The sequence below is a fragment of the Colobus angolensis genome, unplaced genomic scaffold, assembly GCF_000951035.1.
Source record: "Colobus angolensis palliatus isolate OR3802 unplaced genomic scaffold, Cang.pa_1.0 Scaffold182, whole genome shotgun sequence".
Classification (NCBI taxonomy): Eukaryota; Metazoa; Chordata; class Mammalia; order Primates; family Cercopithecidae; genus Colobus; species Colobus angolensis.
Genome location: NW_012114955.1, coordinates 4,511,903 through 4,537,781, shown reverse-complemented (window position 1 = coordinate 4,537,781; position 25,879 = coordinate 4,511,903). Strand labels below are relative to the sequence as shown.

The following is a 25,879-nucleotide window of genomic DNA, read 5'->3' as shown; positions in this document are numbered from 1 at the left end:
GTGCCACCACGCCCGGCTAATTTTGTATTTTGAGTAGAGACAGGGTTTCTCCATGTTGGTTAGGCTGGTCTTGAACTCCCAACCTCAGGTGATCCACCTGTCTCAGCCTCCCAAAGTGCTGGAATTACAGGTGTGAGCCATCATGCCCAGCCTAATGTATTGCCTCTTATGACCTCGTCTGTGAAGTCCCATAGCATCACTTCAGCTATAACTGCATATCCACTCAGATTCATGGGGAAGAAATACAGGTCCTACCTCTAGATGGAAAGTCCCACTGTAAGAATAACATGTGGGATGGAAGATAGTGTTGCAGTCATTTTTGGAAAATTCAATCTGCCATCAGGTCTGAGTCATTAAATGAATGAACAAGCTGGCAAGTTAGAATTTCGAACCAGGAATGGAACTTGGCGGATGTTGTCTCCCCCTCTTCCTGGTCATTTCTGGCTCCAGATGCCCACTGAGATCAGCACAAGTTGTACCCATATCAGGAAATCTGACCGAGGCAAAGTTCAAACCACCAAGTCTTCTAAGGAAAGAGAAGGACAGACTGCCTTTTCCTCCCACTCCTGACCTCCCTGCCTCCTTGGAGACCTAAGCTTGTCTCGGTATTTATGTCTCCCCATTTTCCAGAATGATTCCCACCTCCCATCCTATGGGCAGTGCTCCCCAGGGTCTGCAGCTCTGGGGTGTTTGTAGCACACCCTGCTACTTGGGAACTTACTGCAAATACAGAATCTCCACCCCACCCTAGACCTACAGAACCTGCATTTGAACAAGATCCACAAGTACTTCTTATGCTTACTGAAGTCGCTGCAGCACCAGAGTAGGGGAAAGAGAACCTGGTTTGAAAGCTGTCACTGGGCTTCAATTCTAATTCTAGCTTTGCCCACTTATTAGCTGGACAAAACCATGCAAGTTATTTAACCTCTCTGGGCCTCCGTTTCCATAATATGTAAATTCGGTATGATGACAGCGGTCTCAGTGTATGTGTATGTGTGTTTGAGAGAGAGACAGAGACAGAAACAGAGAGAGAGAGAGAGGGAGTGATTTTTCCTCCCAAGGCAGAGAACCAACACGTTTCAACTCTAAAGGCCAAGCACCACTGTCAGCCCCACCCTGCAGGGTGGAGATCTCTCCCACAGCCTCTTCCTGCTGTGGGGTCCATCAGGAGGCTGTGGTGGTCCGTGAAAATGGTGAGCAGCTAGCACTGCAAGGAGACAGCAAGGCAGACCTTTCCTCTGGAGTGGCCAAAGCGGGAGGCTCAGGGAGTCCCCTCCCAGGTGAGAGCTGTCTCTCTGAAAGGCAAGGGGGTCTTAGGAAGCCTGCTCGCCTTTGGAGATGTTATTATTTCTAACAGAGACTGTTTATCACCCACTTACAGGAGTTTTGACTGGGGCTTTTTGTCACCCTTTAGACTCTGGAAATTAGGTCAGTCCCCTCCAGAATTTACTTGAGCCGGGAAACCTGACTTGCGGGGGCAGCAAAGGGGCCCCACCAGCGGGCTTAGGCAGGATTCACAGAACCACAGTCCTAGTGCCCAGGGCAGTCACAGAGGTCACCTCAGCTCTCCTCGCCATGACAACAGCTACTGATGCCAAGGCCTGCCGGGCTCCAGGTGTGTCTGTGGGGATGGGGGAGGGCCTTAAGTAAAAATCATACATCAGTATCATCCTGGAAATTAGGAGGAGGACAGGGAGAAATGTTAACAGGATCGTTAAATATTCAGTCCCTCTAAGCCTTTATTCAAAATGTTCTCAAGAATGATCTCATCCTTCCCTGATGCTGCAAGCTGTGAAGTAAGCTTGGGTCCTACTATATCAATACCAATAGCTGGAAGTCCTTCCTAACGTCTAACTTAAAGGCTTACTGCTCTAAGTATCTGCAACTAGCTTCTCTCAGCACCTTGAACATAATGAGTTTTCTGTAAATGCATGGTGCATTGTTGCTCTGAAAGACTGTCCCCCAAGGGAGGCAGAGAAAAATCTCTTCATAGCTTTCCAGCTTTCCTGGCAGGTCTAGTTTCCTTAAGGCTAGACAGCCCAGGTGTGCTAAGGGTCTTACTAGGCCCACTGGCCTCCTCCCCACAAGAGTCCAGACAGATGATCAATGCTGAAATTGTGCTTCACAACTGGGCACAAAGCTGTGGGGACATTTGATTTTCTTTTCCCAAAGGAAACTGACATTGAGGTGCCTCATTGAAGTAGAAATAAAAACTAGGGAAATACTGCATCACAGATATCAAGGACTCTCTAGCAGGAAATTTGTTTCAGAAGAAGATCCGGCTGCTGATTCTCAGGGTAACCAAGCCTCGGTTTGTCTTCTGTACTGTGGCCTTTCTGCGAACATATAATATGTCTGTTTGTTTAGTTGCCCTGCAAAGTTCAGGCAAATCTAGGTAATTGTATAGATACTGTTCTCCAGTTATTTATTAACACATTTCAAAACATTTCTGGAGGATGTGCTGGTGCTATAGCAGGCATCTCCTCGGAGCCTAGCATCTGCAGGCAGGATTGAGTGTCCTGGGACGGGTCATCTCCGCGTCCTTGGAGCAGGGACACAGAGGTCCTCACTCAGCGTCTTCTGAATCACTGTGCGGCTGCAGGCCAAGTCTCTTTCCCAGCACAGCCACACCCTGCTGGAAATGAGAGGCAACGGAGGAAGCTGATTAAGTGAAGTTGTGGAGCTTAGGAGCAAGGAGGAGGGGCTGACAGCAGAGCAGACCTTGAAGGCAGATGCCCCAGGGAGGGAGCAGGAAAAGAGCAGGCCTCCTCCATGCCACCTGGCTAATCCAGAGTCACCTAATCGGGGTAAAACAGATGAGTTCTGATTATGAGATCCCCACATAACCAGACTGGGAGAAGCCCAGCCCCACAGCCTGGGGTTGTGACTGGCATGGCTACAAAGGCAAAATGTTTCCCTGAAGATTTTCTCTTAGCCCGTACAGATCTGGGTCTGGCTTTGGAGTTGAAGGCAAAGATTGAGGGGTCTCTAATAGTGGGGTGGGGGTCCTCAGGCCCCTGTCTCTGTGGGAAAAACATGGAGGACTTGCTAAACTTTGATCCCAGACTGTGGACTGATTACAGGCTACCATGGGAATGGACCAGATTAACCAGCCGAAGGGGTCAGTATCTGACCTGTGGCTGACGAGGTCCCTGGATGCCTCACCAGGAAAAGCCAGCCTTCACCTTCCTGGAAATTCCCCCGTGCTTTCTAATCACAACGTAGCTGCTCAGTGTCTCAGTTCCTCCCAGGAGGATTATCTATCATTTTAGCATGCCAGCACCCTGTCAAACCCATCTATTCATACAAATGTGCTAATAGGAGAGCCTCCTTTTTCTTCCAGAAGCTTCTGTCACAGGCAGAGGAGGACAGGAAAAAAAGGACAGGACAGGAGGGGGAAATGGGAGAGGAGCAGCCTGCAGCATTAGGGACCCACATTGCAGTGATTGAGAGGAGAGAACAGAGGGAATCATGGCAGATCCATGGAGGTGGTGTTTACGACAGATGGGGTCCTGCAAGGGAACACTCTGCTCATCAATGCAAAGGCAGATAACTAACATATCTGCAAGAGGCCCAGCTCCTGGGAGCCATCCTGTGAGGTACTATGAAATCCTCATATGTCATTTCACATGTCTGTATATTTGAGTCTGCATGTGGGGTGATGGAGGTGAAAAAAGTTTACACTACCCGCCACAAAGAATTCCTATCCAAGATGTGCCTGTGGAAGTTACCAGAACCTCCCACCATCCCTCCTGGCCTGCCCCAACCTCTCCCTCCTGGGTGATGACCCTGCTCTGCCTTCTCCCATTCCCCAATCAAAATTCCAAGATCTAGGGCCTCCAACTCCATTTCCACCCATAACTCTCCTTAGGAACTGCCTTCCAGGGGGCCCTGTTAGAGCCAGCTCATGTAAACAGTAAATGGAGTCACTCAGCAGCAGCTGGCAAGTGTTTTCAATGAGTTGGAAAATCAGGTTGAAGGTATCGTGAAATATGGTGCTTATAGAGAGGCCCAGATGCATGGGCTAAGTACTTTGTGATTAGGCCTGCCTTACCCATTCCACCCTCCAGCCCCATCTCTTCACCCTCCTTCTTTCCTTCTCCAGAGTTTTTAAAGTTAAAATGTGCCTGGGTATTTTATTAATATCTTGTAAGAGAAGCTTCTTCAAGCAAGTGGTTCTTTGCCTTAGGGGTCAATGTGATCTTTTTTGTACATGTGTATAGCAGGATATGTTGGCTTGTAAATGTGTGTGAGTTTCTGAGTGTAGGTGCTGAATAAATGTTTATTGATGATGCCTACCTATGCAATCTGCATGGTGCTTGTATTTCTATTGCACGTGCATTTGCACATCATATACATACACACACACAGAGAGAGAGAGAGAGAGAGAGCGCCTTGCTTCCAGAGCCATACATGCTCTATTTTCAGTTTCTGAATGTCCTAAGAGGTTATATCCTGTCTACATGGATGGACTGAGAGCACACTTGGATTTCTATCAGGATATGTTCTCCTAATTCACCAGAACCCCCACTTCCTGCCCATCGCCTACACACAGCATCCCACACCATGCAGTGCAGGGAAGCACATTCCTCAAAGCTCAGCTGCCCACTTCTGAGCAGGTGCAGACCCACCCGTTGCATCCTCCCATCCACCCTTTTTCCCCTCTGACTCTGCTCTCCTCCTAAATGGTCTATCTTTCCTCCCTACCTCCTCCTCCTTCATTTCCCTTCTCCAGAGAGGCAGAGGTTAGGTGTGCTTCACCGGGATTCACCAACTGCAGACATCAAAACAGTAAAGGGATGGGGACACCATCTCTGACCTCTCATTTCATGACCGGCTAACGAAGGTTCAGGGATGCTGAAGGATTTCTCCCGTGTGCCCAAGGTAGGTCACAGAAGAGCCTGCGCCAGAGCCTGTGTTTTCCCAGCCTTTCTCACAACCTGGCCCCCGGTGGAGGAAGCGCTTCCCCTCCACCGACCCCTGCCTCCCACATCAGAGGTGCCGCACCCAATGAGTGCGGCCAACCAAGACCACCAGGGGGTGAAATGAGTCACCTCAACTGTCTCTAGGATGGAAACTTGGTAGGGAGTCTGGTTCCTGTGAGCAGGAGGAACGCGAGATGAGAGGCAGGAGGACCGACCCTGCTGCTCTCGGGCTCTCTGTGACTTCACAGAGGACAACTTTGGCTCCTCCCCGCCCAGCTCTGGCAGGTGCACGTCAATGGACTCTGTCCAACAGGCAGAGTCCATGGAAAGGAAGGACAAGATGATGTAAGCATGAGATCCCAGATGCTGGCCCTGGAAGGGTTTTAGGGACCATGTTCTCATTCAGTGTCCTTGCATTATACAGAAACTGGGCACATAGAGGCTCCAGGACTGGCCAATTTGCCACCGGGACTGGTCCCAGGCTTTGCACTCCCAGAGTGCTGTCCCATTCACAAACCCTCGCTGTCCATTCCTTTTTGGAGTGAGTTCTGGTGGCACTCCTATAGGAACAGCGTGTGGGGAGGCCTAGGTGTGGCCTGGCCTCAGGTGAGGACACCATCCAGGTGACCCGGCCGCTGCGTCCCTGCTCTTTGTGCCACACCCCAAGTCCCTTTGCTTCCCGGAGATGGAACAGGTGACAGGGGCGCACGGAGGAAGCGGGCCTGGGGACACACGGTGTGCCGAGCTCTTTTGTCCACCTGGGTCGCCCTCCGCAAAGCCACTGCTCCCGGCTTCCCGCGCCGGTCCCCAGGCAGCCAGCAGTTGGCGAGGAAGGGGCTGCGGCCGCGCGGTTCCTTCTCCAAGGACAGGCGCGCCCTCTACTGCTAGAACGAGGAAGCGCGAGCCCGGCCCGGCTCAGAGCCCGAGCTTGGAACTCGCAGCCACGCACACCCACCAGAGAAGCCGGCTTAGTAAAGCCTGCCGCCGCTAAAGCATCCAGAGGACTTTCCCTTTCCAGGGTGCTCTGACTCAGACAGGAGGGTATAGAACCTGGGAGAAGGAAGAGGGGCCGCCTGAACTCTGTGAGGAAAGGGAGAGGATCCTTGCATTTGGGATTTAGGACAAAATCCTTGCATTTGGGATTTAGGTCAAAATAGTTACATTTGGGATTTAGGCTCCTTCCCCATCCTTTGTCCTCTCCACGAAGCTCCTCTCACCCCAACCACCAAACTGTGCCCATGAAGTGAATGGCCCATTAAGGAGTCTGTGGGAGCCGCAATGTCTGGAGATTTCACTCGGCCATCTCTTGAGCCCTGCGAGAAGTTTTAAAACGTTCACTTTGGCAACTTTGAGCTTGGTTCAAAGCATGGTGTCTCCGCAGGAAGAGTACAGGACTGGGAATGAGGCCTCCTGGAATCTGGTTCCATTTCAACCACTCTTGTCCCCTGTGCTAAGTCACATGTCCTCTCTGTGGCTCAGTTTCCTGACCTATTACATGGGCCTCTCATGGCCTGGAAAATTCACTGAGGTACCAGATATGCTACAGCATTAGCAAGCAGTAGTGCCACTGCCCTGCTCTGGCTGGGTTGTCTCTCCCTGGAAATTGGCAGTGGTAAGAGGAGGGTGGAGACAGAGCCTCTGGCCATCTCCCCTGCTCCTCGCCCCTGCTGGGACTCCTACTGTGCAGTATTTCCCTCTCATCTCTGGACAATCCTACGGACTCCTTCCTTCAGGCAAGGCATCCCCAAGGATGCGCAAATAAAAATGCTGTTGGTGGTGGGGGCAACATATTCAGTGAAAATCCACCAAGGACACAGGCTGGGGCTGGAGCAGGATGGGGGTGAGGGGAATACTGCTCGAGGAAAGCGGGAGGGACCGGGGAAGAGGTCCCCGGACAGCACCAGCTGGAGGGTCCTAGCATGGAGCCTTGGAGGCAGCAGGGAAAGGAAACCTCTCTGATTTTAGAATGTCCATGGAGCCAGCCCTGAGTTGCTCCCCTTGTCAGATCACAAGCATAGGCTTTGGGAAGAACTGGTGAACAAACTATAAGGTGGCATTCTCCTTGTGCCTAGGACAGCTACAGACCCCCTCAGCCTCACCTCATCCAGAAATTGGGGGTGTAAAACCTACCCCAATGCAAGTAACTCGCTTCACTCAGTAAGCAGCACAGAAGTGCACAAAATTATTGTTGTTGTTATCATGATCATCGTGGTCCTATCAGGCCTAACCCTCTTATTTTCTGCATGATGTTCCCTTACTTGAATTTCTGTTTCCTCATCAACAAAAGTCATGTTTGTCCCTCATTAGTTCTGGGGGTTGTGGTGGGGAGGAGGAAAAAGGCAACCCAGGTGCATCAGCAGAGGAATGTCCCTGAGGGACCCGAAATACTATTATTGAAGGCTAAATGTTCCGTGGCTAAAAGCTGCTATAGCGATCTTTGCATCCACTTGATTTGAATGGGCACATTCCTGTAATGTCCCAGTGCTGCAGTCAACACAGGGAAGGTTGAGCTATTTGTAACAAGATGCATGAGCAGCATAAAGATCAAATGGTGGAATAGAACGCGTCTGGCTCACCTGAGAAAACAGGGCTAGTGGCTCTGCATATGGCTGGAATCCATCCATGGCTGCCTGCCTCAGAAACACTGCCTGGGGCTTCCTGTAGGGAAGACTGAAGAGACAGGAGCAGGTGGAGAAAGAAGGCAAGTGTGAGGAGGAGAGAGACAAAGACAAGCCACTGGACACCGGGAAAGAGAATCTAGTCACAATTCCAGCTCCAAGGGCATTATGGATGCTAAGAGTCCTGTCCTCCACCTGCAGCTCTGAGAATACCACCTTTCCTCTAGCAAGCTTTCTCCAAACCCTCATATCTGGACCGAGCTCCTCGTTCTTGATGTCAAGCCATTCAGGTGAGCAGCTCCAGACTATTTCTCCTCCTGCGCTCCCATCTACAGGGACAGAGCACGCCACCGCTGCAGGTCTCCAAGGCTCCATTTGGAACAGGGGTGATGGGGTGATTGATGCCCTAGAAGGACCAGGGAGGTGGCAGGAGATGGAAACCGGACAGGCTGGACAAAAACACTTGCAGACCCTGATCAGCATGCCTTCCAGGCCAGCACTGCCTTTTAGCTCATCTCCATTGTCCTCCATCAGCTCCTCCCCAGAACTTCATTTGAAACTAATATTGGGAAGGGTCTGGGAGGAATGTCATTTGGCTGAAATTGAACCCCCCATGGGATGGCCAAACACTCATCCTCCTTTTTCTTTTCCTTCCAAACCCTGGGAAAGTCTCTGGGTCTTGTTGTGTTATCTACAGATTAAGATCAGGAGTTCAGGCTCTCTAAGGACCCTACTCACTTCTACCTGGTGACCTGCATAACTCACGCCCTCTCCTGACATCACATGTGGCATGGACTCACACTCACGCTCAGTGTTCAGTCCTATTTCTCAGCCTCGTCTCCACACGTGCTGTCCCTTTGCCCTCCTCAAAGCAAGGCTGGTGCCTTTCAGCACTGACATTCTGATGGCTGCCTCCGCCCTCCTCACCCTCCCACTTAGCACAGGAGAACTTCCTCCCAGCTCCCCCTCACCACACTGGCTGCTTTATGCCATTCTTTTTTATTATTATGGCAAAATATGCATAACTTATTTTTTATCATTTTAACCATTTGTCAGCATACAATTTGGTGACATTAAGTGCATTCACAATATTGTGTAACCATCACCACTGTCTCATCATCCCCAGTACAAACTCTGTACCCATCCCCAGATAACCTCTAATCTACTTTGTCTCTATGAATTTCACTATTTTAGGTTTCTCTTATAAATGGAATATGCAGTATTTGTCCTTCTGTGTCTGGCGTATTTAGCCTAGTACGATGTTTTCAAAAAGTCTATCCATGCTGTAGCATATATAAAAATTTCCTTTCTTTTGATGACTAAATAATATGTCATGGAATGGATATACCACAGTTTACTTATCCATTCATCCATCGATGCACACATGGGTTGCTTCTACCTTTTGGCTGTTGTGAATAATGCTGCCATGAACACTGATGTGCAAATATCCCTGCCTTCAATTTTTTTCAGGATCTACCTAGCAGTAGGACTGCCAGATCCTATGGTAATTTTGTGTTTACCTTTTTGAAGAGCTGCCAAACTATTCACAGAAGTTGTACCATTTTGTATTCCCACCAGCATTGTATGGCGGTTCTAGTTTCTCCATGTCTTCACTAACACTTGTTATCTTGTTTCTGGATTATAGCCCCCCTAGTAAGTGTAAAATGGCTTCTTCTTAACTTCCCTCAACACCCAAGATCTTTGTACTTTTGTCTGTCAGCCCTAACCTTACAGCACGCTAGGCACAAATAACCCAGTTGAAGGCTGAAGGCTCCTTAAGGCCAGGTTCTATTGTCCACAGGCCACCAGGCGGGGCCCAAGGGTGGCGTGTCAGTGGGAATAGCCAGTGTCTCCATGAACCAGTTTTGGTCACAGTTGTCTGCCTTGGACTGGAAGGTCCCGAACCTAGCTGTCACTCCTCCCTGGCAGAACCTGGGATGCCCAATGACTTAATAGTGGTGTTTGAGGAATAGGGAGAAAAACACATGAGAGAGGATGTTTTTTAAATTGGAGGACACTGAGACTAAAAAGACAGGACCCAAAGAGTGAAATGGGAGAGGAGAAAGATTGAAGGAGAGAACTAATCCCAGAATCCAATCTCCAGCGAGGCAGATTCTACAAGCTCCTTGGCAGTGCCTGATTCTGATGCCTCGTGGATCCGAGCTGGGAAATTGAAGAGATGATACAGCCCAGCTCCATGCCTCCTTCACTACGAATCACCTGCAGGGGGCTGAGGGGCACAGCTTCCCCTGGGGCTCTGCTGGGCTCCAAGGAGCCTGGGTGCCCCCAAGAATTTCAGTTGGGGCCTCAGCAGGCTGTCCAGCCATTGTCAAGACAGCTGTAGCTCTGGACATTGCCAAGGGAGCTTCTCATTGCCAGGCCCTGGAGGGCTGCAGGCTGCCCCAGGAGAGGCACCCTTGGGGACTTGGCCACAGTGGGACCTGTGTGGTCCTGCTAAACAGTCAGTGGCTTTGTCCCTGCTTCTTCATGTCCAGACAGCCATGGGAAAAGCAAAAGAGATGCTCAGAAGCTCACTACCAAGGTGGAATAAAGGAGATGAATGGAGACAGCCAGAAAGTCCAGAGAGAGGACTGAGAGTGAGCACACTTTAGGGCAAAGGGGGAATGGAGAACACTGATCAAAGGTAAAGCCAGTGTGTAGGTCTAAATTGCGACGCTTTCCTCTCTCTGGCACCTTCTCACTCCCTCTTTTCTCATCTCTCTCCCAGTTACTATCAAAGGAAAATTTATGAAGGGCTCGAGGCATTGGATATTCCCTGTATTTCAATCTAACTTTTTGCAATCTCCAGTGAACAGCTCGGCTGCCTCTGCCTGTCAGGGAATTTAAATTGCAGATGGGATGGTGAACCTGCGCCCAGAGCAGGAGCAGCCCCTCTGGTGAGCACCAGCATTGCTTAGCAACTAGGCCGGGAAGAACTTTAAGAAGCAGCAGAAAGTTCCACTCTGGAAAGTGCCCTTGAGCCAGGGCATCTCCTGGGAACAGGGAAGGAGTATCCCAGAAAGAAACAGCAGCCAGGCAAGAGATCTGCTCACTCCAGGGTCAGGGGTATGGCCAGGGGGTACAGTCAGCACCACTATGCTCGGTCACCATTGAGTGTGTCCTTCGCCAAGGGACAGAATGCCCTCCAGCCTCCATGTAGTTTTTGACATTCATTGTTTTGGAGAGAGATTTCAAATGCATGGTATCTTCCCCTCACACCTCACACACCAACAGCAAGTAGAAATGGAAATGAATAATCCCAACACTCTAACATACACACAACATGCACACACACACTGATACGGTTTGGCTGTGTCCCCACCCGAATCTCATCTTGAATTATAACTCCCACAATTCCCACGTGTCATGAGAGGCACCCAATAGGAGGTAACTGAATCATGGGGCTGGGTCTTTCCCGTGCTGTTCTTGTGACAGTGAATGAGTCTCACGCTATCTGATGGTTTTACAAAGGGGAGTTCCTCTGCACAGGTTCTCTTCTCTTGTCTGTCACCACGTGAGAGGTGCCTTTCGCCTTCTGCCACGATTGTGAGGCCTCCCCAACCACGTGGAACTGTGAGTCCATTAAACTTCTTTCCTTTGTAAATTTCCCGGTCTTGGGTATGTCTTTATCAGCAGTGTGAAAACAGGCTAATACACAGACATAATCACAAGCTGAGATAGGTAAGCACTTATGCTACTGAAAACAAAATGCCAGCAAATACCCACAGCAGGTCAAAAGGAACAAACCATTAAATCTGCTCCTTTTCCCAGCTCAGTTCTTGGGACAGTGTTTAATTATGGCCTTCCCTCAATAAAGTATTTGCTACATTTAGCATCCTAGTCTGAAAGGCAAAAAATGTCCCAACTATGCTTGAGGCCATCATTAAGGCATATGCTTTTACAGTGGAGCTCGACAACATGGGTTTGAACCGCACAAGACCGCTTAGACATGAATTTTCTTTCAACTCTGCCAAGACCAACCCTTTCCAATCCTTTTTAGGTAAAACATGATTCAAACCAAAACAGGAACCCTTTCCATTCCTCAATGTGAAGATAACAAGGATGAAAATGTTATGATGATGATTAGTAAATATATTTTCTCTTCCTTAAGGTTTTCTTAATCACGGTATCTTTCCTCTAGCTTACTTTATTGTAAAAACACAGTATAAAGTACATATAACATACAAAACGTTTTATTCAACTATTTATGTCATTTGTAAGGTTTCCAGTCCATAGTAGACTTTTAGTAGTTAAGGTTTTAGTGAATCAAAAGTCATTCTTGGATATTCAACTATGTGGGCGTGTTCAGCACCCCTAAACCCCGTATTGTTCAAGGGCCAATTGTACTTAAATAATTGGCTTGAAAATAAAAATGTAAATAGTAGTTCAGTGTGAATGTTTGGCAAAGTCTGCAGATTCTAGTGTTCCATCAACTTGGAACTATGACGTACCTTACACACAGTCACAGAAAAACACCCCCAAGTCAGACACACCCAACTACTCCTGGCCTGTGTCCACAAGAGAGCTAGTATATTTTCTGGGTTCCTGTTTTGGTTTGAATCATGTCTTATCTAAAATGGATACATTGAATTCCTGATCCCCAGTACAACAGAATGTGAATTTAGTTGGAAATAGGGTCATTACAGATGTAACTAATTAAGATGCGGTCATACTGGAGTGTACTAATACAGTTCTATTAGTGCATTCTCATGCTGCTAGTAAAGACATACCCAAGAGTGGGAAATTTATAAAGGGAAGAGATGTAATTGGCTCACAGTTCCACATGGCTGGGGAGACCTCACAATCATGTTGGAAGGCAAGGAGAAGAAAAGTGATGTCTTACATGGCAGCAAGCAAGAGGGCATATGCAGGGGAACTCTCCTTGATAAAACCACCAGATCTCATGCGACTTATTCACTCTCACGAGAACAGCACAGGAAAATCCTGCCCCTATGATTCAATTACTTCTCACCAGGTCCCTCCCAGAACACATGGGGATTATGGGAGCTACAATTCAAAATGAGATTTGGGTGGGGACACAGCCAAACCATATCAACTGTCATGTGAAGATTCGGGGACACAAGGAGAACTCCATGTGAAGATGAAGGCAAGATTGGAGTCATGCAGCTGCTGCAACACCAAAGATTAGCAGCAACCCAGAGTGTGGCCCTGCCAACACCATGATTTCAGATTTCTGGCCTCCAGAATTGTGAAACAACAGAATTCTGCTGTTTTAGGCCACCCAGTTTCACCCTAGAAAACACACACAGTCCCTTTTTGTTATTCTGTGGGAGGATCCAGGAAGGTCCTGTTTACGGACGGTGACAACTTGCTGTGGGATAGAAATGAGTCTGCAGAGGACAGAGCTGGCCTTGCAGGTTGAGCTTCTGGACACAGATGCTCAGATGGAGTTTGAAGGATTGAAAATCTTTGTGACTTGGGGCAGAGAAATTGATATTGACTTTTTGGTTAAACTGTTATTTTTCATTAAAAGTTTGCTCGATAGACAGTTCATGGCCCTTGAGTGGAACGTGGGGAAGCGATGCTTTTCAGAGGGCTCAGGCTGATGCAGGGCCCAGCACCTTTGCCCTCATCTTGCTCAGATGCTGCCTGTTGCAGCTGTTAGCTTGTCCTGCTTCTACAGGGGAAGGAACATACTCCAGGGCTGGTACCCTCCTATCTCCCTGTCTGTATCCCATAGAGTGCTATGCACTTAATAGGTGCTCACAAATGTGTGGCGAATCAGATGCATGGGGCATAATGTATAAAAATCATGATCTGCTCAAACACTCCTAGTGAAGCACCTATTGAATTAGTACTCAAATCCATTCATTTCTGAATTATTATTACTGCTGTATTACAAATTCCCTGTTTGACCTGGGAACAATCCTGTTTTTCCTTTTGAGTCATTCAGAGTATTGTATTTGCATAAAGCTAAAGTACCTGACTTTATCTTCCTGGAAATTCCACGAGGTAGTGTGGTGGGTTTGATCACCCCACAGCTGAGAGACTGAGCTAAGTATGGGATCTAAGCTCTGACTGCAAGGAAAGCTGCAAGGGGCGTGGGCTGAGAGTTGGAAGAAGATGGTTCTAGACTTGCTCACTGGATGTGCAAGTGACTTCACCCCATGACAGGGTATCAGAGGTACCAACCTGTTAAATGAAGGCATCAACAGCTTAACCATTCTGCATAGCACTCTTTGACCTGCTATCTCCCCACTGTGGTAGATAGAAAAGTGCCACTGAGATTCACCATTTCTGTGGTCAGTAGAGACCCTCCCCTCCCCACCTCACAACTGACAGCTCCTTCAAGGTCAGCTTCAACTGAGCCACATCGGGGATCTGAGAGAGGCACAGGCGTCAGAGGCCTGGTCATTTTGTCCTGATGGGCAATTCACACTCTAAAACTTCCAAGGCTTTTGGGGGCCTGTGTGACAGACTCAATTCAGCTTCTGCCTTTTCTCAGTCCTATTTCTTCCCCTTCTTTTCAGAGGTATTGATCCCTAACAACATCTCACAGACCAAACTCCATCCCAGCATCTGCATCCAGAAGGCACACCTTACGACACCAAGTGTATTAGTCCGTTCTCACACTGCTAATAAAGACATACCCGAGACTGGTAATTTATTGATAAATGAAAGAGGTTTAGTGGATCCACAGTTCCAAATGGCTGGGGAGGCCTCACAATCATGGTGGAAGGCAAAGGAGAAGCAAAGGCACGTCTTACATGGAGGCAGGCAAAAGAGCATGTGCAGGGGTAGCACCCTTTGTAAAACCTTCGGATCTCATGAGACTTATTCACTATCACAAGAACAGCATGGGAAAGGAAAGACCCGCCCCCATGATTCAAATACCTCCCTCCAGGTCTTTCCCACAACCTGTGGGGACTAAGGGAGCTACAATTCAAGATGAGATTTGGGTGGGGACACAGCCAAACTATATCACCAAGTCTCTCCTCTGCAGACTTTTTCAAAAGTTGTGATTAAATAGATATAGCATAAAAGGTACCATTGTAACCATTTTTAAGTATACAGTTCAGTGGCATTAAGTACATTCCCATTGTTCTGCAACCGTCACCACCATCCATCTCCAGAACTTTTTCATCTTCCCAAATGGAAACTCCACACTCACTAAACAACAGCTCCCCATTCCCCCCTCCCCCTGGTCCCTGGTAACTTCTTTTCTACTTTCTGTCTTCGTTATTTTGCCCATTCTAGATATCTCATATAAGTGGAATCATACAGTGCTTGCCCTTTTGTGACTAGTTTATTTTATCTAGCTTGTCTTCAAGGTTCATCCATGTTGTAGCATGTGTCATGGTTTCCTTCTTTGTAAAGTCTGGATAATAATTCCACATGTATACTTACCACATTTTGTTTATTCATTCCCACATCAGTGGACACTTGGACACTTGAGTTGCTTCCACTTTCCAGCTATTGTAAATAATGCTGTGCAGGCTTATTTCATCTCACACCAACTACCCCCTTATACAGATGGGCCTTCCTAGCCTCTTTCAGGATGACCAAGAGCTAAGAGGAAAGGCAGGCATATTCAGAGTTTCCCAATCACGGGATCAAGAGGAGCAATTGTTCCAGCCCCTCACTGCCTCAATGTGATTAGTTGGGCAGTGTCCTGAGACCAGATGCAGGCAAACAGACGAGGCCATATTTGCTTTCCAAGGAGAAAAAAAGGTACACGAGATGCACACGTGAATGACAGAAAAGCCCTGGGCCAATCCAGGAAAGATTCATCCTCCTGCATCCTTTCTGGGATCTCTTTCCCCACAACACTGTCTGTGATATTCCTTGGAGGGGTAAACAGGAGGTGAGCATCCCACTCTGGGCTTTGTCTTGTCCTGCATCCCACTTTGCACTAGCCAGGGGGAGCCCAGGAAGGTTGATATGTTACAAATAATAATCCCTGACCTGAAAAAAAAATGATTGAATGCAGTCATGCAACAGCAGCTTTTTGGATGCCTAATGTGTGCTAGGCTCAGTGCTAGGCATATGCCACCTAGCTATCGAGGTCACCCTTCCAAGAGCTGAGGTACCCCCAATGTAGGTCTCCAAATATAATGGGGCCGTCCCAACCAAGCACAAGACAAATGCCCAAGGGCGCTGTCCTCTCTGGGATGTGAACTCTGCTCCTGCTCCGAAGACCTGCGCTCCTTGAGTTTCAGAGCAGTTCCCCATCCATCCATGCATCCATCCATTCATTCCACAGTTGCCTTCTCTTCTGCCAGATGCTGTTCTGGGGAAGCAAATGCCTGTCCAAGAATGGTGAAGAATGCAGCCCAAGTGGATAAAAAAATGCACACATGCACGCACATGTGCGTGCGCATGCGTGCGCACGCGTGCGCACACACACACACACACACACACAGAATGAAAAATATTGCTCAGCGATGAAGATGTGCCCTCATCTCAAAACTATAAAATAGAGCCTCTGACCAACTCCCATAGGAGGAGAAGCACACCTCATGCCCTGCCCGCACCGGGTCAGCAGTCAGCAGGTGTGGGAGTGCTTTCTCTGGCTGCTCTCTCTGTAGGAGACCTTGGGTTGAACAGCCATGAGTCAGTCCCTACCTTCAGAGGGTCCCTCAACTGCATCCCTTAGCACCAAGTGGCCCCTAATGAAGACTCGAGGCCACCCATCCAAACATGATCTTAGTTGTCAGTTGTCACTCAGGAACAAAAAAGCCCAAACTGAAGGCACGTGTGCTCTCCTTCTGTGCCGGAGAGCTCGCTGCCTGTCACAAGCCAGATATGATGTATAGGAATAATAAGGTCCCTTGAATTACCCATTAAGTGCTGTCAGCAAATCACATGATTTCTTTTTTAATATTGTAAATATCTGGCCCCTGGAAAATGATGATGATGCTATCTCCACTCAGCTAGATGATAAACAGAGTTCCTGTGCCAGGGAGCCACCGCCCGCCCTCCAGGGTTGTCTCAGAAAAGGCAAGGAAGGATGAGGAGAGGCTCCTGCGGTTTTGAGCTTCAAGTCCCATCTTCATCTGGCACAAACGCCCCTACACTGCACCTCCCTCCAGCCAATGATCCCTGGCTTTCCTGACAGCATGGCTGAGGCATAAATGCCACTTCCTTTGAGTGGCCTTCTCTGACTGCCTTACCTAAACAGGCACCTTGCACTGTTCACCCTCCAAGCACCTGCTTTATCATTCCCAGCATTACACCTGTTTGCTTGTTTAATGCATCACTTATTAAACAATAAGCTCTGTGAGGGCTGCCTTGTTAATTATTCAACCCACAGTGCCTAGCACATTATAGGGCACATAGTATGACCCCAGTAACCACTTGTTAAGTAACTTAATACTCAGTAAACACTGCTTGACAGATCCACACTTCCTAGAACAGTCAGTGCTTCTCAAACCTCATCGTGCATCAGATCACCTAGAGGGTTTGTTAAGCCACAGATTACTAGAACCCACCCTCAGTGTCTGGTGCAGTAGGTCTGGGTGGGGCCTGTGGATTTGTATCTCCAACAACATCCAAGGTGATGACAACGTTTCTGGTACAGGGGACCCACTTTGAGAATCACATCCCTGAGAACTGCTCATAAATGCAGACACTCACTTTCTGCTCTCCTGCCTTCTGGGCGTATTTATCAGAGCTGTCCATGTGACTCTAAGTGACAGATGCAAAACACGGGGTTCTTCAGATCCAGTTTGTCCAAACTGAATAAAAGTATTCTTATCCCTAATAGTGGGAAGGTAACTTGAGGCCAGTAGATGCAAAGTGAGGTGAGTTGCTCAGCAAGTCCTGGCAGATATAGCACAGAACTCTGCGTACCAGATACACAGTTTCCTGTTCCAATCACTGAGCTGCACTTTTCTGACACCAACTGTAGAAATGAGTTGGCTTCCAAGTGGCTTATTAGAGAACAAATTATTCCCTGTTTTTCTACTCTTTCCATGTGAGTTAATCTGCAAGTCTAAAGTCCAAGCAGGTGCCAGAGTTATTCCTGCAACTGGCACCAAATTGCATTCAGAAAGCACAATTAGCAGTTCATTAATGTGCCTCAGAATGGGATAATCTACATTTTACCCAAAGGCAGCCTCCATCCCCACTGCACTTTACCCTAATGTGCCAACATACAGGTTGCCTGGCTAACCGGGCCTTTGCACATCCCACCATTTGCCAAGTGACAGTCCTTACCTATTCACTGGACCAGAGGAGGAAGGACCCATCCTCCGCAGTTCAGGATCCAAGAAGCACTCTCTATTCATCTTTTCTTCTTCTTCTTCTCCTTCTTCTTCTTCTTCTTTTCTTCTTCTTTTTCTTCTTCTTCCTTCTTCTTTTCCTCCTCCTTTCTGCTGCTTCTTTTCCTCCTCCTCTTCCTCTTCCTCCTTCTTCTTTTCCTTCTCCTCCTCCTCCTTCTTCTTCCTTCTTCCTCCTCCTCTTTCTTCTCCTTTCTCTTCCTCTTCCCCTTCCTTCCTTCCTTCCTTCTTTCTTTCTTTCCTTCCTTCCTTCCTTCCTTCCTTCCTTCCTTTCTTCCTATTCCTTCCCTGCTTAAACTATTCAGTCTGCAAACCATTAGGGAGACCTAAAAGAGCAGGCACCTGTGCCAGAGCAGAGGGAAGATGCAGTGGCCCACAGAGGTGTTGTAGACCAACAGTATATTGAGGCTGAGGCTGTGACAGAGGAATGAGAGGGTGATCAGAGCTGAACCAAGCATGGTGTGTGGGGCTCCATGGAGATGAGGAGCTTGGGCAGCATGAGACAATGAGCATGGAGTGTGGAGACCTGAGGAGTGGGGAGGGCTTCTGCCTTAGGTCAGAGGACAGCCCAGTACAGGCTAGAGACAAAATTGCATGAGGAGGGCATCTATGCCAGGAAGGAGTGATGGCAGCAATGGAAGATTGGTGACACATAGGGAGATTTATCAATTAAGGAAATATGTTCAAGATGACTAGAGCCAGGATTCTTGCTGGCAGTGAGGGGAACCACAAATATAAAAAGGAAAAAAAAAAACTAAAGTGAATCCTGAGGTGTTAGAATTTATAGTATATATGTGAACTTGGGATTTTTAATAAATAGACAAATCAATACATAAATATGAATGCAACTTTATATGTACACATACCTACGTGTAAACATACATATACATATTTCTTCACTCTGTCCCCCAAGAGGGCCTGAAGGACACTCCAACACCAATGATCACATCTAACCTCCTGGATCTGGGTTTCTAAATGTATTCTTCTCTACAAGGAAGCAGGACTCTCCAGGCTGGTGCAGGAAAGTACAAGATGAGCCTGGAATGTCTCGTTGTGCCAGAAGTAAAGACGTGCTCAAAGTGTGAAGGGAAGATGAGAAAAGCACACAGAAGCCTGCCTGGAGGGACTCCTACTGGCCAACTCAGAGGCAAACAGAGCAAAAAAAATAAATAATGAAGATCATAGGTTGCAATCCATTGAATAAGATATAAAACCATGAGCTCATGCCGATAAAAATAGATAAGTGAACAAGGCTGGTCTCCAAGTATCTCCACACATGATTACTTACAAAGAGGAAAAGAGTAACTTAACGGTGGAAATGCCTGGCAGACACTACCGCAAACAAGTAATCAAAGTCAGCATCCCTCATTCCAAGACAAAACAGAATCGTGTGCCGCCTGATAAGATGTGATGAGAAGTTTCTGTGAAACTCTTGCCAAAGATGTATGGTCTGAAATTAATCATGAGGAAATGTCCTACAAAGCCAAAGTGAGGGGCATGCATTAAAACAGTTGGCCGGTAGTCTTCAAAAGCATCCAGATCCCAAGCATTAAGGAAAGACTGGGGAACTATTCCAGATGGAAGGACACTATAGAGATGAGACAAGTAAATACAGTGTGGGATCTTGGACTAGATCCTTTTGCTATAAAGATTATTCCTAGGGCAACTGGCACAACATGAATGGGGGCTGAGGATTCAATCAGTTCCTTTCCTGCCTTTGATGGTTGTCCTCCGGTCACATAAGAGCATGTCTTTGTTGATAGGATACATAAACTAACGTACTGAAGGGTGATAGACATCACTTCAGCAACATACTCTGAAATAGTTCTAGAAAAAGAACGATGTTTTGCTGTACTTACAGCTCTTCTTTATGAATGAGATTGTTTGAAAAACACCATTTAAAAAGCTATGACTGTGATGCCCAGTAAAAGACTTCAGTCTCCTTCAGCCCACATTATCTGTCCATGCTTGCGATGAGCTCAGTCTGCTTAGAGATGCTGAGTGAGTCAGCCTCACACCACGGTGCTGAGATCATCACAGTCATGCCCACCATCTAAAATATCCTGCATGGAAGAGGGAATTAAGGGGGAGACTGGTGGACTCCATGCCCTTCTGGAGCCCGGCATTGATTTCAGGAAGGATTCAGGCCACAAGAATTGGGAAGATAGACGTCTCTATCACGTTGGCATTGGGTATGTGGTCACAAGAGCAATGTCCCGACTTCCGGTCTCATGTCTGGCCCCCACAGGTGCTCTGCTCTCAAGGGTATACCCTGGGAAGCTTCTGCCTCCTCCTCTTCCATGTGAGGAAGGCTGACAGAGCAGGGCTGCCTATCCTGGAGCATGGGTTGAAAGAAGGGGCATGTTCCTCTCAGGGCTTGGAGCTCCTGCCTAGGACAAGAAGCCCTTCCAAGGAAAAGAAGCTTCTTCCCATGTAGTTCTGAGTCTACATCTGTCACCATAGTGCAAACACAGCAAAAAGAGACTCATGTGCACCCAGGAAAGTGTGGTCAGGGTAGTGAAGGATCTGAAAACCATGTCATGAGAAGTGAAATCAGGTGAGATGGAGCATCTGTCTTCAAGTATGTGAGGCGGTGGCTCATGGAAGACACTAGACCTATCTTGTATAGCTCCAGATTAAGAACCAAAACCAACAGTGGGCAATGGAAGGAAGTGTAGTTCAGCCCCACATAAGGAAAGAACTTTCCAACACTGGCTGTCTCCAAAATGTTCCAGGTAGCCCACGCAACCTGAGACCCTAGAAGTGGGCAAGCAGACCCTGAAAGACCACCTGCAAGGGCTGCTGCAACGATGTTCAGACCAGACTATCCTGATGTAGATCAACTTCAGCCTCTAGGAAAAGGAGCCAGAGATTCAGTGAGCAGAGCAAAAATGGAGAATATTAGAGCTTTGCTTATGCCAACAGGCTGGCCCAACAAACCAGCACAGCCTCTTCTCTCCCCAGCAGCACACCGTCTGCCACCCAGCCCAACATTTCCAACATTCAATGTGAATAAGTGTCAAACTCCATGGTCAGGGTTTCTAAGAAATGCCCAGAACTTCATGGTACCTTGGATAACTTACATACGAGACTCACTGGTCCCAGATTCCTGTGCCTCACCATCAGCACCACAGAGGTTACCCCTAAGTCCAGCTTGACCACAGATCGACATGTTTATAGCAAAAGGACCCAGTCCAAAGTTCTCTGGCCTCTTGAAAAGGTGAGATGGGGTGTCTGCATGATGAACGCTTAGCCTCATCCTTCCATCATCAGTTTCCCTTACTTCCACCCTTGACCCTCCATCTCTTCCACATCATACAGGTGAGCAAGGAGCAGGCCTAAGTGGAATAGAAAAGCCATTCTCTCCTTCCCACTTCACCAAGAGTTGGTGATGAAGACAAAAGGTCATCTCAGCCCCTAGAGAGAAACAGTAAGGTGCTCTGAGTCTAGTTATCATCACGATTCACTTGGACGCAAGGATGAAGCCAACACTGAATGTTTTAGACTTTTCCCTGAAAGTTGTAATCCACTGAAGGGTCTGTCATATACATATATATGGTATGGTTTCAAATTTGCATTCATTGTTCCCACTGAACTTAATAAAAGAAGGAGACATGGTGATTTTAAGTCAGAGAAGTGGGCTTTCCTGTAGCACATGGAGAAGATGTTAAAGCTTATTGAGTCATCATATGGGACACATTATTCTCCAGGGGCCTAAATAAAGAATCAGAGCAGTGAGATCTTATTCAGCATTTGATGTTTCAATTTCCCAAGGAACATTCTTCCTGTTGAATTTGCAGCTTGGATGCAATGCTAAGCAGACCCATCGGCCATCCCCTCCCATCTCCACACTCTCACTAAGAGTTTTAAGGAAAAACAGTTAAGATTTATTAAACATTTTTATTATTCAACATATATCACACTCAGATCCATTTGCACAAGTCACTTTTACAGAACTCATGTATTCACATCACATATTGTTAGCAACTTCATTTTAGTGTCTCAAAGTTTACCTAGAAGCAAAGTCCAAAGTTGAGAACAACTGACAACTAGATCTAGAAATACATATATATTTTTATTTCTGGAAACTCTGCTTACTTTACTTAAGTGTTGTTTCTGCTGCACTACATGCTGCATGGTACTGCTCACTAATAACCCCTATCTGTGGCATCATCTGCCCATGGTGGAAAAGCCAGCAAACATGCCCTGGGCAAAAGCAGGCACAAGCAGACAGTGTGCTGGACTGGCCATCCCAAGACCTGGCATCCATGTTGTCTCTGCTGCTAACTCACTAGGCACCTTGGGAAAATCCCCTTAAATTCCTCTGCCTTGGGAATCCAATCTTTTCTATTTACTTCACAGAGTAATGGGGAAGAAACAGCAAGATAATGGATGTGAAAGTGCTCAGAAAAATAGGCAGTGTCTTCAACGTATAAAGTTAAGCCTCTGTCATTAGGATCAGGTTCAGAAAATGAGGTCTGAACACAGGGCTGTAAAGCAGACAGGTTCTGAGACACGCCTAGCTCCATTCCTCATTTTACAAGTGAGAGTACACATCACAGCTATTCACAGGACAGCGGCGGGGCCAGTCAGGTTTGGATGGGACACTAGAAGCCCCAACCCATACTCAGATGCCCACCCAGTGGCCATCTAGCTGCCGCTTGATTACCTTTGTAGACCAGGAGCTCACCTCCTCAAAGGCAGCCCCTTTCACCTTTGAAAGGCTTAGGTGCTTAGGAAACTTTACCAAAACACGAGGAAGGGGAAGAAATTATGGTGGCCTTATCAGAGAAATGCAAATCAAAACCACAATGAGATACCATCTCACACCAGTTAGAATGGCAATCATTAAAAAGTCAGGAAACAACAGGTGCTAGAGAGGATGTGGAGAAATAGGAACTCTTTTACACTGTTGGTAGTACTGTAAACTAGTTCAACCATTGTGGAAGACAGTGTGGCGATTCCTCAAGGATCTAGAACTAGAAACACCATTTGACCCAGCCATCTCATTACTGGGTAGGTACCCAGAGGATTATAAATGCTGCTATAAAGACACGTGCACACATGTTTACTGCAGCACTAGTCACAATAGCAAAGACTTGGAACCAACCCAAAAGTCCATCAATGATAAACTGGATTAAGAAAATGTGGCACATATACAATGGAATACTATGCAGCCATAAAAAGGATGAGTTCATGTCCTTTGTAGGGACATGGATGCAGCTGGAAACCATCATTCTCAGCAAACTATCACAAGGACAGAAAACCAAACACCGCATGTTCTCACTCATAGGTGGGAATTGAACAATGAGAACACTTGGATACAAGAAGGGGAACATCACACACCAGGGCCTTTTGTAGGGTGGTGGGAGGGGGAAGGGATAGCATTAGGAGATATACCTAATGTAAATGACGAGTTAATGGGTGCAGCACACCAACATGTCACATGTATACATATGTAACAAATCTGCATGTTGTGCACATGTACCCTAGTACTAAAAGTATAATTTTTTAAAAAAAGAAAGAAATTATGGTGGCCTTTTCTCTTCTAATAATTGGTGTCACTGGTGCTAAAACAGCCCCACAGACTGCATCTACCCCCTTTCCTGTACAATGTGCATTGAGTCCACATGTGTTCCCTACGACACTTTTCTTCTCCAGCCTGTGCATCCCTACTTTCTTGATTCCCACCTCACTTCAGTCTCTGTCATCCTGGTACCCTGTAATCAGCATACTTGAATTTGTCCACAACTGGCTCCCAGCTCCTCTCCCAGGTGGCCATCATGTCTTTGGCTATTGACAACCTGTATGTTCAGGAACTCATCTGTCACCTTCCTTTTGAGCAGCTACTGTCCACAGCTCTTTAATTCCACAGTAAGCCTGGGTGTCAGGCCTGGACAAGGAGAGCTCCACCTGCTCCTCGTACATGATTGATACCTAGCAGAAGACAACGACCTTGGAACAACGCAGGAAGGTGGACCCAGAGTCTAAGGCTTGGCTGGGGTGCTGGTCAGGGGCCCCCACTCCAGCAAGGAAGCCCCCTTCATGTGTAGAAGGCATAAAGAGAGGCCCGTTGCCATGGTGACTGTCAGGCAGCCTAGTCTGCCTGAAGCCTGCCAGGAAAGGCTCTGGGAAGGATCGTAGTGAGATGCAGGAATTCACCCACAACCACTACCAACCCTCCAGGGGCATTTACTGAATCAAGCAGTGCCTGGGCTGTTTCAGTTGTGGTCCAGAGAGGAGGATTGGGCAGGGCTGGCATAATCCATTCCACAGGAGGGAAGGAGGCCTTCAAGTGTGTGTGTGTGTATGTGCATCTGTGTATGTGTGTGTGCATGTTTGTGTGTGTGCTTGTGTGTGCATGTGTGTGCACCTGTGCATGTGTGTGTGCATGTGTGTGCCTATGTGTGTTGACGCATTGAACTGACACAGCATTGTTTTCTCCTTGGGCAAAGCCTTTCTTCAGGCGCCACAGTTATGTGAAGCATCTTGGAGCAGCTGGGGGGATATGAGTAAGGCTGAAGGAGTCATTTCTCCTCCATGCCCCCAGAGCGCTCTGCCCACACTTCCATTAGCACTAATTACATTGTGCTGTAATTCTCTGTTTACGCGTCTGGCTCTCCCACCAGAGCAGCTCCAGTGCAGGGGCTGCATCTTGTTTTTATATCCCTGATTCCTAGGACCATTCTTGACATATAGTAGGTGTTCATTAAGGGTTGCCTGAATAAACAAATGAATCTCTGCCAAGGACAGAATCGGAATGTTCTGACTTAAAATGGCAGTGTGCAAGATTGAGGTTCTCACAACAGCTTTGTGCAGTTCCTGCCATGTGTAGGATACTGTGCTGGGCATACAGCCTCATCTTCAGGGACATCACAGGGACAAGGCAGTCGGCCATCATATTTGTAGGCTCAAATACCCAATTACCCAACATATTTGTAGGCTCATTACAAATTGTCTTTATTAACCAGTCATTCCTTCCTGGGACTGTAGAAAGCCTTTATTTGTTGACCTGTTTCCTGTCACTGTCAATACTTGAATGTAATGACATTGTGTCTCTTTTAAAAGATTTCATAACTCAAATTTTTCACTAATTCAGACCAAGTTTCCACAAATTAGTCTGAATTAAAGAAGTTTGGTTGTGCTAGGTTGACCCATATGAAATTGGTGTTATTCAACCATTTTTGACCTAGAAAAATGACAATTTTACATGGTTCAATCTAATACATTTCTTTTCTGGTGCCCCTTTCCAAGGAACTAAAAGCATTCTTTATTTCCATGCTTTCCTCCTATGGTATTTTAAAGATAAAAGTAGAAGAGTGGGATTGACTGCCACAGCCCCCAACCACCTGCCCCTCAGTTCACAAGCACAGAAACTGCAGACCTGTTGGGCACGAACTTAGCAGCCAGAGATGCGTGATGAGTGCCAGGCAATGACAGAACTGTGAGAGGAACCCAGAAGACCGACCACCAGGGTGCCTGCTTGATAGGTTACCAAGGAAAGGCCTGGGCTTATTTCATGTTTATTTAGTTGTTTCTAATTTACGTACGGTCCAACTACTCTTTTTCATGCATAGGTTTATGCATTTTGACAAATGCATAGACTTGTGTAACTGCAATGAAGATAGAAAACAGTTCCATCATTGGCCAGTTTTTTGTTTGTTTGTTGTTTTTAAATAATCGCTTTTATCTTACTTTGTTCCTTTTTTATTTTATATCCACTTTAGTGGAGACATGCAACTGAAAACTGAGTGCATTTCTTGTAATAGCCTCATCAGATTTATCCAGCCTTTAAGTCCTATTTGACGTTTCAAAGCAAGAGGAGAAGGGAAAGGAAGCAGTAGGATGAGATTTGGCACCAAGTTACATTGAGAGAAGAGTAGTGTTTTTGTCTAGATTCCCCATCTCTGATCAGAAGGACATACCAGCCAGGGAGGGAATCCTGTGAGGATAAACTTTGCCATGCATCCCAGGTGCACTCCTGGAGAATTATGCCTAATTCCAATTCTATCAAAGAGTCTATCAATCTCTGTTTCTGCTGGTCACCAAACGTTGCCTCCTCTCCTCCCACCCATGCATTCCCTAGCATTTCAAG

The 25,879-nt window shown here is 47.1% G+C and overlaps 1 long non-coding RNA gene across 1 annotated transcript; it reads right to left on the bottom strand.

Annotated features, from left to right (window-relative positions):
* Positions 1-2,412: 2,412 nt before the first annotated feature.
* LOC105510042 lies at positions 2,413-25,867 on the bottom strand. The gene is made up of 5 exons (XR_001001517.1): positions 25,710-25,867; positions 23,520-23,721; positions 21,883-21,990; positions 19,073-19,259; positions 2,413-2,635 (listed from the first exon to the last, which is right to left on the bottom strand). It is a non-coding gene; the product is annotated as an uncharacterized LOC105510042 (long non-coding RNA).
* Between the last annotated feature and the right edge of the window lie 12 nt (positions 25,868-25,879).